Raw genomic sequence first — 15,669 nt, forward strand, 5'->3', positions numbered from 1 at the left:
TGATATATCCTCCACGAAGCATTCTACTATCAACATTGTCAATCCAAAAAAGTTGCCAAAGCATCTCGTCCATCGTCATCCTACCGTGTCGATGTTCCCTCTCGGCTTCCGCTGCGTCACTCTGATTATCGTCATTAAGAATCCGGATTACTCAGCCATATCCATCAAAAGCCTCCTTCTCCATTGGTTCCTCTAACGAATCTCTAAGTTCGACCAAACTTACGACAACCTTCCATAAGATAAAACTAAGCCAACTGGTTCTTAGAAACATATCATAACAACTTTATAGGTTTACCTCTCATTATCGGATCTGACTCCTTCGCCTCCTTTGCATCCATAGTGAATACTCGGCCTGGTTCCTAACTCCTACCCACCTCTCGATTCCTCCCACGGCGGCAATACATGGATATATGTCCAGGACGCCAACAACTATAGCACAGATGGCTTTCCCTCATCTGGTGGAATTGAATATTGTTGTCCCTTCTGAAGTTTTCTTGATCTTGAAGATACTGAGGAGTGTGTCCATCTTTCTTAAAGTTTTGTCCCCTTGGTCGCCACGAGCTCGGTTGTCAGTATAACCATAAATTCCTCTCGCCTCAGCTACCTTCTTGGCATAGTCCTCCACAACTCGAGCTTTGTTCACTAGTTTTGAGAATATTCTTATCTCCAAGGGAGCTACAGTAGTCATGATGTCGTCTTTGAGACCTTCTTGGTACTTGATACATTTCTAACTCTCATAGGATTCAGGGGCTCCCTGACATACCCTTGAGAACCTACATAGCTCTTCAAATTTGCCTGTGTACTCTGCTATTGACATTGAGCCTTGCTTCAGCTGCATAAGCTCTAACTCCTTTGCTTCTCTCACTGACTCTAGAAAATACTTCTTATAGAACGCCATTTGAAACACATCCCAAGGGATTTCTGCATTCGGAAGTCGCAGCAACTACACTCTTCTTGCCACCAATGTTGTGCCTCTCCTAACAGCTGATAGGCCGCAAACTCCACGTATTGGTTAGCTGGGACATGTTGAGCCTGTAGTGTATGCAAGTCATTGGAGTACCTCCCAAGTCATTACTGTCTCCGTCTCCATTGCCATTTCCATCCCCATTTTTTGTTTCTATTTTCTGCCGATTGCCCTAATCTAAGTACAGCTTGCAAAGTCGCAGCAGCATTCGCCTCCATGGTGTGAGCCAAGTTGGCCATCGCCGCCATAAATTCGGCATGGTTATTGGCCGGTTGGTTATTCTCAGTTCCTCCCCAGGTACGAGTACGACCTCGTCTGCGAGTAGCCATTAGGGTTCTTATTTTCACCAAACAGTCCATATCAAGGTGATCAGTCTCAATATCAAAAGCCTAGTACTTCAATTATCCCAAAATGGCACTCACAAACAAGCATGCTATGCAATTTCAAACAGATAACCTAAATAGCATGAAAGAAAAAGACACAGAGTATGCAATGAAGTATAATCGGTCCATTTCATAGGATCATGAGGACGAACAGCTCTAATACTACTAAATGTAATACCCTAATTACCCTAAGCCTTATCTTATGCCGTAAAGCACAGGTTAATCAGAGGTCACGACAATCCTAAGGCTTTTATATTAATGTATATATATAGAAAGAAATAATAATTCTAGAAGCCCAATGAAGAAGTAAGCTCAAAAACAGAGTTTTAAAAATGTGAAACATTCACATGAAGCTACACGAATCGAGGTACATGATATAGATATGAGATATCAAGACATACATAGATATATAAGTAGGATAGTCATAAAGTACTAGCCGCAACCCGCAGAGTTTAAGCTGACTAGAATATACAGACATATCGAGTTTTGAAAGTAAAAAAAATAGCTTCTACTATATCTCTCTCAAAGTAAGCCTCTATGGCAAATATAAGTACAAAAGTGAGCGAACTAATTCAAAATAACCAAAAGACTCCAAAACATGATAAAGGTCCTCCGCTCTGTCACTATCAAGCAACTCACCGAGGTGGGTTATTTCCTGCATCTAAAAAATAACAACAAAGTATGGAATGAGAATCAGAGGTTCTCAGTATGGTAATAGTACCTGGTAATGTAAGATGTAAGACCCCGGGATGCCATAGGCAATCCTATAGCTTCATACCAAATAGATATCCAACTTAGCAAAATAAATAACTTAAACCATAAATAATAACAGGATTATCTACACTTAGGGGATTTCTAACTAATACTAATCACACCGTTGTATCCCACAGCCTTCGCCAACCTAACCTCCGTACGATCCCATCGACACCGCCTACCAAACCTCCTCAATCCCAGAAGAAAGCATAAATAATGCAGACAAGTAAAGCACAAGTAAGATACATGTACAACAAATAGAACAATTAGCAAGTAAATATTTGACTCATTTAGGCATAACAGAAATTAAGCAAAGCAATAAAATAGGTAGAAGATACATGTGATGAATGCCTTTTCTATTGGATCATGATATCACTTGTCGGTCTATAAATGCCAACCCGACACATTCTTCCAGATGTAGCCTTCCTGCCATGTCCAGAGATATAGGCTCTGCACACTCATGTAGCAGGGAGTTTGCTATGCCAGAGATATAGGCTCTGCACACTCATGCAGCAGAGAAGGTTATGCGAGCGGGATACAACCTCAGCCCTCACATCTCAACGTAAGTGGGATTAACTACCGTCCTTACGCCGACGCCGTGACCTTGACAAGTGGGAGACTGCCACAACCCTTGTTTGAGGTGCATGGCGACTCAACAGTCTCAACATAAAGCAATATATCAGTGGCTTTCATAAATCATTTTCAGTATTCAGTCCACTCCAAGCCCTTGACTTGTCTCAACATCATCAATACGAAATTCACAATTCATTATTTCAATCGTTACTACAACACTCCGCCATCTTACTCAACTAATCCATCTTCAGTACTCCAAAAACCTAAGTCTCCATCTTCAAAATTCATATAGAAATTCACTAAAATAAATCACTAACTCATCTTTAGTAATATGAGAACCTAAGTCCTCGATAGTACTCGTAAACAGCATTTGAAGGAAGTTTAGAAAGTTAGAGAATCCTTGAAATCAAAGAAAAATCATTTTTCAGATAAACAGGGTCTATGAGTACGCATACCCATTGTATACGTACTCATACATAAAATTTTCCCCATTTCGCATATGCATACAAGAGTTTGCGTACGCATTGGTGCCAAACAGAATGACACGCTCGCGTATGGGTGGTTTGCGTACGCATACACCTCCAGAATTTATCCCTCTTGCATACGCATACAAGAGTTTGCTTATGCATAGGTGCCAAAAAGAATGGCACTCTCCCATATGGGTTGTTCACGTACACATACCCCTCCAGAATTGCAAAATTTTGTAAAGTTGCAGAAATCAGTTTTTTTAACACCAAACTTTAAACGTTCATAACTTCTTCTACAAAAATTCATTTTCTTCAAAATTTATATCAATTTAAAAATCTTTAAATGAATTGAACTTTAATTCAAGAGAAATTTCAACTAATTTAAAAAACTGAGACTCAAGTTATGATCTGTCAAAATTCACCAAAAACTGGTTTTTACTAAAAATTAACTAAGTTCTCAAACTTCCAAAATTCACAGTCAAAACCAAATATCCTACTACCAAAACAGTTCCAATAAACCTAAATGATGTTTATACACCTTCCAATTCATTCCTTATCCTACCATCATGCAATTTCACTAATTTTATCAAAAATTGTCCTTTACCTTCCTCAAATTATCAATGTTTACACTCTAAGCATCATTTCTCCATTTTCAACCTTTATCAATATCAATAAGCTCATAATTCACTATCAACACTCCAATCATCATTTTCAAACCTCATTTCAATAATGAATAACAACATTAAAGTTCAACATCACAATTCATCAAATCAATAACACCATCATGCATAATCAAATTCAATAATTTCCAACAATCAATTCAATCATATCCTAAGGTCCATTAGCCTAAGTGTCCAGAAATATTACATATTATATAGAGAAAACCGAAATCATACCTTGACCGATTCCCAATATGCATAACACACCAAAATATGGAATATATATATATAAATCAAAACCTAAGGTTCACAAAAATAACTAAACACAAAATTTTAGTGAGACTTTATCTTACCCAACGAGATTAGGGGCAAAACTAAACAATTACTTGCTATTAGAGATCACCTAAACAATCAAAATCACACAAATTACTCAAAAATCAAATCCTAAAACGCAGAATTATTAGGGCTGGAAATTGGAGCTTGAGTTTACATTTCTTACCAACAAAGTTTAGATAGAAACAAAGAGTTTCATGAGAGTTTTGCATGGCCGAAAATGACTCGTCAATTGGAGCTCCATAACTCAAGATATGGCTCTCGGAAGATTGTGATAAATAGTACTACCCTCCCCTCTCTCTCAATCCGCGTTTCTCTCTCTCTTTGGTGCTGAAATGAGGATGCAAATCCTTATTAAAGGTCTTATATAAGTTGGACTTGGGCCCAACTTCGGTCCGGTCTAACTCGTTAGTGTTTTAGGTCCGTTTGACCCACTTTGGGCTAAAACTATTAAGATTTGCGCTCGGTTTTCAATTCTAAATTATTTTTTCCTTTCAAAACAATAAATTAAATTTTTAAAATTTTATTTTTCCTAAAACACAGTATCGAACAGACTAGAGCTGGTATTGCCAACTTAAGTACCGGTACACATTTTTACAAAAATCTTTCGCAAAAGATACATTTTTCAATTCAAAAAAATTCATTGAATTCAAATTTCACCTTTTTTGTTTTAAAATATCATTTCTATATTTTTGAATCTATCTCGAGCAATTTAAAGTTATTATTTTATTAAAGCGATTTTACGTAAAAAATTTGGTTCTTACATTAACAAAAAAATCTTACTCTAGTTTCGCCCTCCATTATCCTTACCACGCATACTTTTCTATTTATTTGTAATCACTAATAAATCACTCATGTAACCACTAATATAACCACTTATATAACAATCCTATATAATTTAACAACGGTAAATAATGACTACCATTATAACAAACAAAAGGCAAAAATATAAAAACAACACATTAAATCATATTTTAAATGGAAAAGTTCGCACTAACCTCTTCATTGATGACACAGCTATATGGGTGACTCCATCCAAACGATAAAATCAGTTCGAGTTATCCCCCATCAGTTGAATATTCTGTTGAACACTTTGTTGGAGTTGTAAAGAAAGAGTTTTCTCTGGGATCTAGTGGGGGCAGAGGTTTGAGATGATAGTTCGAATGAGCTTAATTCGAACTCTTTTTATAGAGAAAGGCTTTGTAATTCGAATGGGTGCAATTCGAATTACCATGGACAGCCTAAATCGTGTGTAATCTGTTTCAAATTACTATATACACTAAACCGTGGGTTAGTTTAACTTAGGCTGATTCGAACTAACAGGAAGTCATGTGTGTAATTCAAATTAACGTGATTCGAATTACTTTTATGAAGAGCATGCATGCATAATTCGAATGTAAGTGATTTGAATTACTATTGGTTTGTATAATTCGAATAAACCTCATTCGAATTATATAAAATTGTCGTTCTAGATTTTTGTTGCATTTTTTTCTTTTAGTAAAATCGTGTAATATCTGCCTTCATTTAGTTTAATTGTGTCATTTGTCCTATTATATATTTATATAAATTAGCTTATACTCTCTTTGATTCGCAGTTTTCATTTTGATTTTTTTTAAGTATATTCATAAATTAATATTTTTAAATAAGTTGTAACGATGATTATTATGAATAAAAGATAGAATATATATAATAGTTTTGCCAAAGGTTAATTTGTTAATACTCTTAAAAAATGTTTATTAGTCACCCTTCTTGTCCTAATTCCTATTGATGTATTGAATTCAGTTAAGAAACAATATTAGATATATTTCATATAATTCGATATATGATTTATTTGCGTAAATTTTTACGAAAAGATATTTTTNTTTGGATACGACAATATAAAAATATTTTTTTGTTATTTATAATGTTAAAATCATCTTTTTTTAGTAAAAAAGATCTTTTTAATAAAAAATATAAATTAAAATTTAAAAAAGAATTTTTTTAGTATTTTTATTAATTAAAATTTTGTTAAATACATTAAAAATAAAATAAAAATTTATTAAAAATTATTTTTTTAACAACTTAATGATACTCAAATAAATTCATAATCTTTAAAAATTTTACAAACAAATAATAATTGGGACCAAAAAAAATTGACCAGATTCTGTACATTGATGGCTGGCGATTTTTATCACTGTACATACTTTTCAATTCAATTAAGTACTCATAATACATAAAGAAAATAGCATCCGTGATATATTCAGGTAGGTTGTTTATAAATAGATAGAGAAGTAATATGTCCTCTTTGTATATTTCTTGCACATCAATCACATCATGTTAGAACCCACAAATCCCTTGACTTAATTCTCTTTGAACTTTCCCTGCAAAATGGAACAAGATTTTGATCTTGTGTTCCTGTAAGAGCAAAAAAAAAAGTGAGATGGAAAAAAACGGGTTGACATTTAAAATTAATTCCACGTGTTTATTCTTATAAAAATTATAGGATTAATTGTACCTATTATATTTGAAAAATTAAAATATTGTACCAATTTATATTTCATCTAACGATAAATTGAATAATGTTTAGAATATCAGGGAGCTGATAGTTTTAGAGTAAAAAAAATATAGAATTAATGTTGGTTCAAATATAAATTTTAAAATAAAATAAAGAAAAATGTTAATCACCTGACATTTTCTTAAATTAATAGAATATTTCCTATAACTTATATAAAGTAATGTAATTTTGAACACATAACATAATTACCAATCATTGTAGCAATATATACACATGGCATGGCAGCAAGCAACTAGGTAAAACTATCTTGGTGCAAGGCTCTACTAGGCAAATGCCACATTCATTTTCTCTCTCCATGTGTCTGAATCATAAGGTTTTCTATTATCTTCAGTACTACTATTGATGCTTCCCATTTGGTACCTTTTCCTGAGTAATGTCAGCATCTACTAAATCACCCTGAAGTTGCATGAGAGAAGGTAATATAACACCTGTAGTTATGGATTTTAAATTAGTAAAAGGGTATATTAGACTGAGTTCTCTTTGATATATATTAGACAATACTTATTACATATTACACTTCTCTAGAAGTATATACTAACATGTCATTTAAGTTATATAACATTCAATTGTCTTGTATTTTAAAAATGCAACACTAAGTCACTAGCCTTCCTTGTAAATAAGATATTTATCTATGTAACTCTGACCAATCAAATAGCAAGATGTGTAATACCACATCATCTCCGAGAAAGTAAAGACATCTTCCTCTAAAAATGGTGCCTTCTATGGTATCCAACATGAGTTGTCAAACTTATAAAAAAGAATTAAAATTTTATTATTTTCAAATACAAAGTAATGAGCCCACACTTGTAACTTTTTCAAAATGATAAAGAAGACAAAATTTAGCAATTTCGACATTAAAATAAAAGACAATAGAAAATTCTCCTATGAAAATTGATGATGTCAACTAGTTAAAGTAAAATGCAGAAATATGAGGGTTGCATGGCATCAAATATAACCCTTAGCTTTATGTTATTTAGAGAAGTATGAGTAAAAAAGAGGTACATAATTAGTATTACTTATAGTTAGTTCTTACTGTAGAACTCCTTTATGGTTGTTTTCCTTCCATGAGAATAGATACTGGATTTCTCAATGGTGGAAACCTGAAGAAAGGAATAAAAGTTATGAAATTGCAGAGGAGGGACGCTATAAACTAATTTGTAGAGAAAGAATAAGGAGTAGAGACACAAACCTTAAACACAATCATATGAAAAAGTTCTAATTCACTGAAAAGTAGGCATGGACAAACACATTCCATCCATCCCAATACACACAGAAAAATTGGTGCCAATTTATTGTAAACTAACTTCATTTGAAGGCAGGCCTTGTTGCCATTTTCCCTTGGAATAGAGGCTGCCCTACAATATACAGTTTCAGATTCAATTCATTATGCCTTGTAAATTGAGAGGCATAATCAAATAGCCCAAATAGTCCCATCTAATTTTCAAGAGTTACTTTTAAGGAGAAATAAAGAATATAATTACATTGATATCCATTATATGTACGTGTCGTCTCTAGTGGTATGATAAATTTGGTGGTTAGACTGGCTATACCTACTAGGCATTGACATAACAATAGTGTGTAAGCCAAAACCTAGTCAAACTTTTATATCTAACAAGTGTCACTTGTTAATTTGCAGGTCAATCATTAGCCACCAAGCCATAGGCTTTCATATATTGACATATCCACAAAATTTTTTAGGCTCTCACTAAATTAATATTGGAAAAATTTAACAAAATGTTCAAACAAGAACCTGTCTAATAGCGGAAGTATTAGAAATATTTTTTTCACAATTTATACGATTAAATAGATAATATTAAAAATATTCCAAGCAACAATTATAATGGCAGAGAAATTAAATAATCATACACCAGAATTTTAACGTGGGAAAATTCTCAAAAGAGGGACAAAAAATCCACGGGACCTAGTTCAGAAAAATCTTTCACTATCAGAATAATGGGTACACAAACAGTCTTCCTAGTGACATTAGGGCATCTCAACAATCAACAAAATATATCACCAAAACTGGTGGAATCAACATAAATCCTCCACAAAAATGGGTATCTCAAATCAGGCAAAAGAGAAAGCAATACAACTAGCAAGTTATATTCTAATGTTCATCTCTACACCAGGAATAATATACTGAAATTTCATAAGAAATGGAGCGAATTTACCAAGTTAATCGGATCAAGATAACTTGCCATTTTCCCCCAAATGTTCTCTTCTTCTCTTCGATTGCTCATTGTTCCCTTTTTTTTGTTTCTAAATGAGAGAGCAAGACTCTCGTTCTCTCTCCCTCCATGGCTTTTTAGCCACTTCTTTCATTTTTTTTATATAATATGTGGGCCCCACTTGAAGTTGGGGACCCACCAACAAATTTCTCCCTCACCAACTCAAGTAGGGATAGGCTGCTCCACTAAATCCGCCTTCTCTTTGTAGAAATCAAACTTCACTGCAGGTAAACTTTTAGTCATCATATCTGAACCATTATCATCAGTATGGATCTTCTCAAGTGCATATGACTTCATCTCAAGCGCTTAATGATGAGCGGATAATTTATACGCTTTTTGACATTATTTTTAGGTAGTTTTTAGTAGGATCTAGCTACTTTTAGGGATGTTTTTATTAATTTTTATGCAAAATTCACATTTCTAGACTTTACTATGAGCTTGTGTATTTTTCTATGATTTCAGGTATTTTCTGGCTGAAATTGAGGGACCTGAGCAAAAATCTGATTTATGCTGAAAAAGGATTGCTGATGCTGTTGGATTCTAACCTCCCTGCACTCGAAATAGATTTTCTGGAGTTACAGAACTCTAAATGCCGCGCTCTCAATTGTGTTGGAAAGTAGACATCCAGGGCTTTCCAGAAATATATAATAGTTTATACTTTATTCAAGTTTAAATGATGCAAACTGGCGTTCAACTCCAGTTTCATGCTGCATTCTGGAGTAAAACGCCAAAAACACGTCACAAACCAGAGTTAAACGCCAAACAGACGTTACAACTTGGTGTTTAACCTCAAGAGAAGCCTTTGCACGTGTAAAGCTCAAGCTCAGTCCAAGCACACACCAAAGTGGGCCTTGGAAGTGGATTTCTGCACTAAGACTTATTTCTGTAAACCCTAGTAACTAGTTTAGTATAAATAGAACTTTTTACTATTGTATTGAGTGTCTTTTGTCCGGGTCTTGGTTATTCCAGTTCCCTCTCTGGGGCCAAAGCCATGAACACCATTATCACTTATGTATTTTCAACGGTGGAGTTTCTACACACCATAGATTAAGGTGTGGAGCTATGCTGTTCCTCGAGTATCAATGCAATTACTATTATTCTTCTATTCAATTCTGCACTTCAACATGATGAATGTGATGATCTGTGACACTCATCATCATTCTCACCTATGAACGCGTGACTGACAACCACTTCCGTTCTACCTTAGAACGAGCGTGTATCTCTTAGCCTACAATCCGAAAGATCGGAGTCTTCATGGTATAAGCTAAAATCCATTGGCAGAATTCTTGAGAATCCGGAAAGTCTAAACCTTGTCTGTGGTATTCCGAGTAGGATTCAGGGATTGAATGACTGTGACGAGCTTCAAACTCGCGAGTGTTGGGCGTAGTGACAGACGCAAAAGAATCACTAGATTCTATTCCGACATGATCGAGAACCGACAGATGATTAGCCATGCTGTGACAGAGCATTTGGACCATTTTCACTAAGAGGGCGGGAGGTAGCCATTGACAACGGTGAAACCCAACATACAGCTTGCCATGGAAAGGAGTATGAAAGATTGGATGAAGGCAGTAGGAAAGCAGAGATTCAACAGGAACAAAGCATCTCTATGCACTTATCTGAAATTCTTACCAATGAATTACATAAGTATCTCTATCTCTATTTTATGCTTTATTTATTTTATATTCAAAAACCATTATAACCATTAGAATCCCCCTGACTGAGATTTACAAGATGACCATAGCTTGCTTCATGCCAACAATCTCCGTGGGATCGACCCTTACTCACGTAAGGTATTACTTGGACGACCCAGTGCATTTGTTGGTTAGTTGTGCGAAGTTGTGACAAAGTGTGATTCACGTTTGAGAGCTCCAAGTCTATTGGCGCCATTGTTGATGATCACAATTTCGTGCACCAAGTTTTTGGTGCCGTTGCCAGGGATTGTTCGAGTTTGGATAATTGACGGTTTATCTTGTTGCTCATATTAGGTAATTTTCTTTTCAAAAAAGTTTTCAAAAATTTTTCAAAAAAAAATTTTCTTTGTTTTCGTTTTTCCAAAAATTAATTTTCAAAAAAAAAAATCCAAAAAAAATTATAAAATCATAAAAACCAAAAATATTTTGTGTTTCTTGTTTGAGTCTAGTGTCAATTTTTAAGTTTGGTGTCAATTGCATGTTTTTAAAAAAAAATTTATGCATTTTTCGAAAAATTCATGCATTGCATTCTTCATGATCTTCAAGTTGTTCTTGGTAAGTCTTCTTGTTTGATCTTCATATTTTCTTGTTTTTGTGTTTTTTGTTGTTTTTCATATGCATTTTTTCATTCATAGTGTATAAGCATTGCAAATTTCTAAGTTTGGTGTCTTGCATATTTTTCTTGTCTTGAAAATTTTTCAAAAATAAGTCTTGATGTTCATCTTGATCTTCAAAGTGTTCTTGGTGTTCATCTTGACATTCATAGTATTCTTGCATGCATCATGTGTTTTGATTCATAATTTTCATGTTGTGAGTCATTTTTGTGTTTTTATCTCTCATCATAAAAAAAATTTAAAAATCAAAAAATATCTTTCCCCTTATTTGTCTCATATTTTTTGAAATCTTTGGGTTGACTTTGTCAAAAATTTTTAAAATAAGTTGTTTCTTGTTAGTCAAGTCAAGATTTCAATTTTAAAAATCTTATCTTTTCATAATCTTTTTCAAAAATCAAATCTTTTTCATTTTTCTTATTATTTTTCGAAAATTTTAAAAAATTTTGATTTTCAAAATCTTTTTCTTATCTTTATTTCAAAATTTCAAAAACTTTACTAACAATTAATGTGATTGATTCAAAAATTTGAAGTTTGTTACTTTCTTGTTAAGAAAGGTTCAATCTTTAAATTCTAAATTCATATCTTTTAGTTTCTTGTTAGTCAAGTAATCAATTTTAATTTTAAAAATCAAATCTTTTTCAAAATAAATTTCAATCATATCTTTTATTTTCAAATCATATCTTTTTCAAAATTGATTTCAAAAATCTTTTCAAAATTAATTTTCAAATCTTTTTCAACTAACTAACTGACTTTTTGTTTGTTTCACTATTTCTTATCTTTTTCAAAACCACCTAACTACTTTTTTTTCTAATTTTCAAAAATTCCTCACTCTTTTTCAAAATTCTTTTAATTAACTAATTGTTTCAAATTTTAATTTTAATTTTATTTTTTCTCTTAATTTTCGAAAATCACTAACTTATTTTTCAAAAACAATTTTCGAACACTCTTCTTTCTCATCTCTTTCTATTTAATTATTCATTTACTAACACTTCTCTTCTGTGTTCGAATTTTTCTCCTTCTTCTTCTATTCTTTTCTTCTTCTACTCACACAAAGGAATCTCTATATTGTGACATAGAGGATTCCTCTTTCTTTTCTGTTCTCTTCTTTTTCATATGAGCAGGAGCAAGGATAAGAACATTCTTGTTGAAGCAGATCCTGAACCTGAAAGGACTCTGAAGAAGAAGCTAAGAGAAGCTAAAGCACAACAATCCAGAGAAAACCTTATAGAGAATCTCGAAAAAGAAAGAGAGATGGCCGAACCCAATAACAATGGTGGAGGCGCAAGAAGGATGCTTGGTGATTATAGTACACCTACTTCTAATTTTTATGGAAGAAGCATCTCAATCCCTGCCATTGGAGCAAACAATTTTGAGCTGAAACCTCAACTAGTTACTTTAATGCAACAGAACTGCAAGTTTCATGGACTTCCATCAGAAGATCCCTATCAATTTTTAACTGAGTTCTTGCAGATCTGTGATACTGTTAAGACTAATGGAGTAGATCCTGAAGTCTACAGGCTCATGCTTTTCCCCTTTGTTGTAAGAGACAGAGCTAGAACATGGTTGGACTCACAACCTAAAGATAGCCTGGACTCTTGGGATAAGCTGGTCACGGCCTTCTTGGCCAAGTTCTTTCCTCCTCAAAAGCTAAGTAAGCTTAGAGTGGATGTTCAGACGTTCAAGCAAAAAGATGGTGAATCCCTCTATGAAGCTTGGAAAAGATAAAAGCAGTTGACCAAAAAGTGTCCTTCTGGCATGCTTTCAGAGTGGACCATTTTAGATATATTCTATGATGGTCTATTTGAACTTTCTAAGATATCACTGGACCATTCTGCAAGTGGATCCATTCACCTAAAGAAAATGCCTGCAGAAGCTCAAGAACTCATTGACATGGTTGCAAATAACCAATTCATGTACACCTCTGAGAGAAATCCTGTGAGTAATGGGATGCCTCAGAAAAGGGGAATTCTTGAAATTGATGCTCTGAATGCCATATTGGCTCAAAACAAAATATTGACTCAGCAAGTCAACATGATTTCTCAGAGTCTGAATGGATGGCAAAATGCATCCAACAGTACTAAAGAGACATCTTCTGAAGAAGAAGCTTATGATCCTGAGAACCCTGCAATGGCAGAGGTGAATTACATGGGTGAACCCTATAGGAACACCTATATTTCTTCATGGAGAAATCATCCAAATTTCTCATAGAAGGATCAACAAAAGCCTCAACAAGGCTTTAATAATGGTGGAAGAAATAGGCTTAGCAATAGCAAGCCTTTTCCATAATCTTCTCAGCAACAGACGGAGAACTCTGAGCAGAGTCCCTCTAACTAAGCAAACATAGTCTCTGACCTATCTAAGGACACTTTAAGTTTCATGAGTGAAACAAGGTCCTCCATTAGAAATTTGGAGGCACAAGTGGGTCAGCTGAGTAAGAAAATCACTGAAACCCCTCCTAGTACTCTCCCAAGCAATACAGAAGAGAATCCAAAAGGAGAGTGCCTTGATATAATTAATATGGCCGAATGCACAAAGGAGGAGAAGAGCGTGAATCCCAGTGAGGAAGACCTCCTAGGATGTCCTCTGAACAAAAAGGAGTTCCACACTGAGGAACCTAAGGAATCTGAGGCTCACCTAAAGACCATAGAGATTCTATTGAACCTCCTTTTACCATTCATGAGCTCTGAGAACTATTCTTCTTCTGAAGAGGATGAAGATGTAACTGAAGAGCAAGTTGCTCAATATCTAGGAGCCATCATGAAGTTGAATGCCAAGTTGTTTGGTAATGATACTTGGAAAGGTGAACCTCCCTTGCTCATTAGTGAACTAGATACATGGGCTCAGCAAACTTTACCTCAAAAGAAACAAGATCCTGGTAAATTCTTAATACCCTGTACCATAGGCACCATGACCTTTGAGAAGGCTCTGTGTGACCTGGGGTCAGGTATAAATCTTATGCCAATCTCCGTAATAGAGAAACTGGGAATCTTTGAGGTACAAGCTGCGAGAATCTCATTAGAGATGGCAGACAAGTCAATAAAACAAGCTTATGGATTGGTAGAGGATGTGTTAGTGAAGGTTAAAGGCCTTTACATCCCTGCTGATTTCATAATCTTAGACACTGGAAAGGATAAGGATGAATCCATCATCCTTGGAAGACCCTTTCTAGCCATAGCAGGAGCTGTGATTGATGTTGACAGAGGAGAGCTAGTCCTTCAATTGAATAGGGACTACCTTGTGTTTAAATCTCAAAGATATTCCTCTGCAACCATGGAGAGGAAGCATGAAAAGCTTTTCTCAATATAGAGTCAAACAAAGCCCCCATAATCAAACTCTAAGTTTGGTGTTGGGAGGCCACAACCAAACTCTAAGTTTGGTGTTAAACCCCTACATTTAAACTCTAAGTTTGGTGTTGGGAGGTCCCAACAATGCTCTGAACATCTGTGAAGCTCCGTGAGAACTCACTGGCAAGCTATTGACATTAAAGAAGCGCTTATTGGGAGGCAACCCAATTTTTATTTATCTATATTTCTATTGTTTTTTTATGTTTTATTAGGTTTGTGATCATGTGGAGTCACAAAACAATTGCAAAAATTAAAAACAGAATAAAATATAGCAGAAGAAATAGCACACCTTGGAGGAAGAGCTTACTGGCGTTTAAACGCCAGTAAGGAGCATCTGGCTGGCGTCTAACGCCAGAACAGATCATGAAGCTGGCGTTGTACGCCAGAAACAAGTAGCAGTCTGGCGTTTAAATGCCATGATTGCACCCTGAGGAAGACTGGCGTTAAACGCCCAAAACAAGCATAGAAGTGGCGTTTAATGTCAGAAATATGCTGTAGTCTGGCGTTAAACGCCAGGATTGCATACAGAGGGCGTTTTACACGCCTAAAGGGTGCAGGGATGAGAAATCCTTGACACCTCAGGATATGTGGACCCCACAGGATCCGCATCTACCTTCTCCCTCTCTCTCACACCTTTCCCATCACCTCTTCACCACTCACATCCATCCACTCTTCCCCATAAACCCCACCTACCTTCAAATTTAAAATATCTTTTCCACCCAAACCCACCCTAAATGACCGAACCCTAACCCCTCTCCCTCCACTATATAAACCCCTTTATCCTTTTTCATTTTCACACATCACTACCCTCTCTTATCTCCCTTGGCCGAATACACATCTCTCTCCTTCTCCTCCATATCTTCTTCTTCTTCATCTATTCTTTCTTCTTTTGCTCGAGGACGAGCAACATTCTAAGTTTGGTGTGGTAAAAGCATAGCCTTTTTTTGTTTTTCCATAACCATTGATGGCACCTAAGGCCGAAGAAACCTCTAAAAAGAGGAAAGGGAAGATAAAAGCTTCCACCTCCGAGTCATGGGAGATGGAGAGATTCATCTCAAAAGCCCATCAAGACCACTTCTATGAAGTTGTGGCCAAGAAAAAGA

General features: G+C 35.1%; 1 non-coding gene and 1 pseudogene across 1 annotated transcript; both read right to left on the bottom strand.

The window, feature by feature from the left end:
- Positions 1-1,397: 1,397 nt before the first annotated feature.
- LOC107491289 (E3 ubiquitin-protein ligase AIRP2-like) overlaps positions 1,398-15,669 on the bottom strand; it is an 88,861-nt pseudogene continuing 74,589 nt past the window's right edge.
- On the bottom strand, positions 12,876-12,979 carry LOC127742444 (small nucleolar RNA R71). The gene has a single exon (XR_008003701.1). It is a non-coding gene; the product is annotated as a small nucleolar RNA R71 (small nucleolar RNA).

The sequence above is a fragment of the Arachis duranensis genome, chromosome 1 (genome assembly GCF_000817695.3).
Source record: "Arachis duranensis cultivar V14167 chromosome 1, aradu.V14167.gnm2.J7QH, whole genome shotgun sequence".
NCBI classification, from domain to species: Eukaryota; Viridiplantae; Streptophyta; class Magnoliopsida; order Fabales; family Fabaceae; genus Arachis; species Arachis duranensis.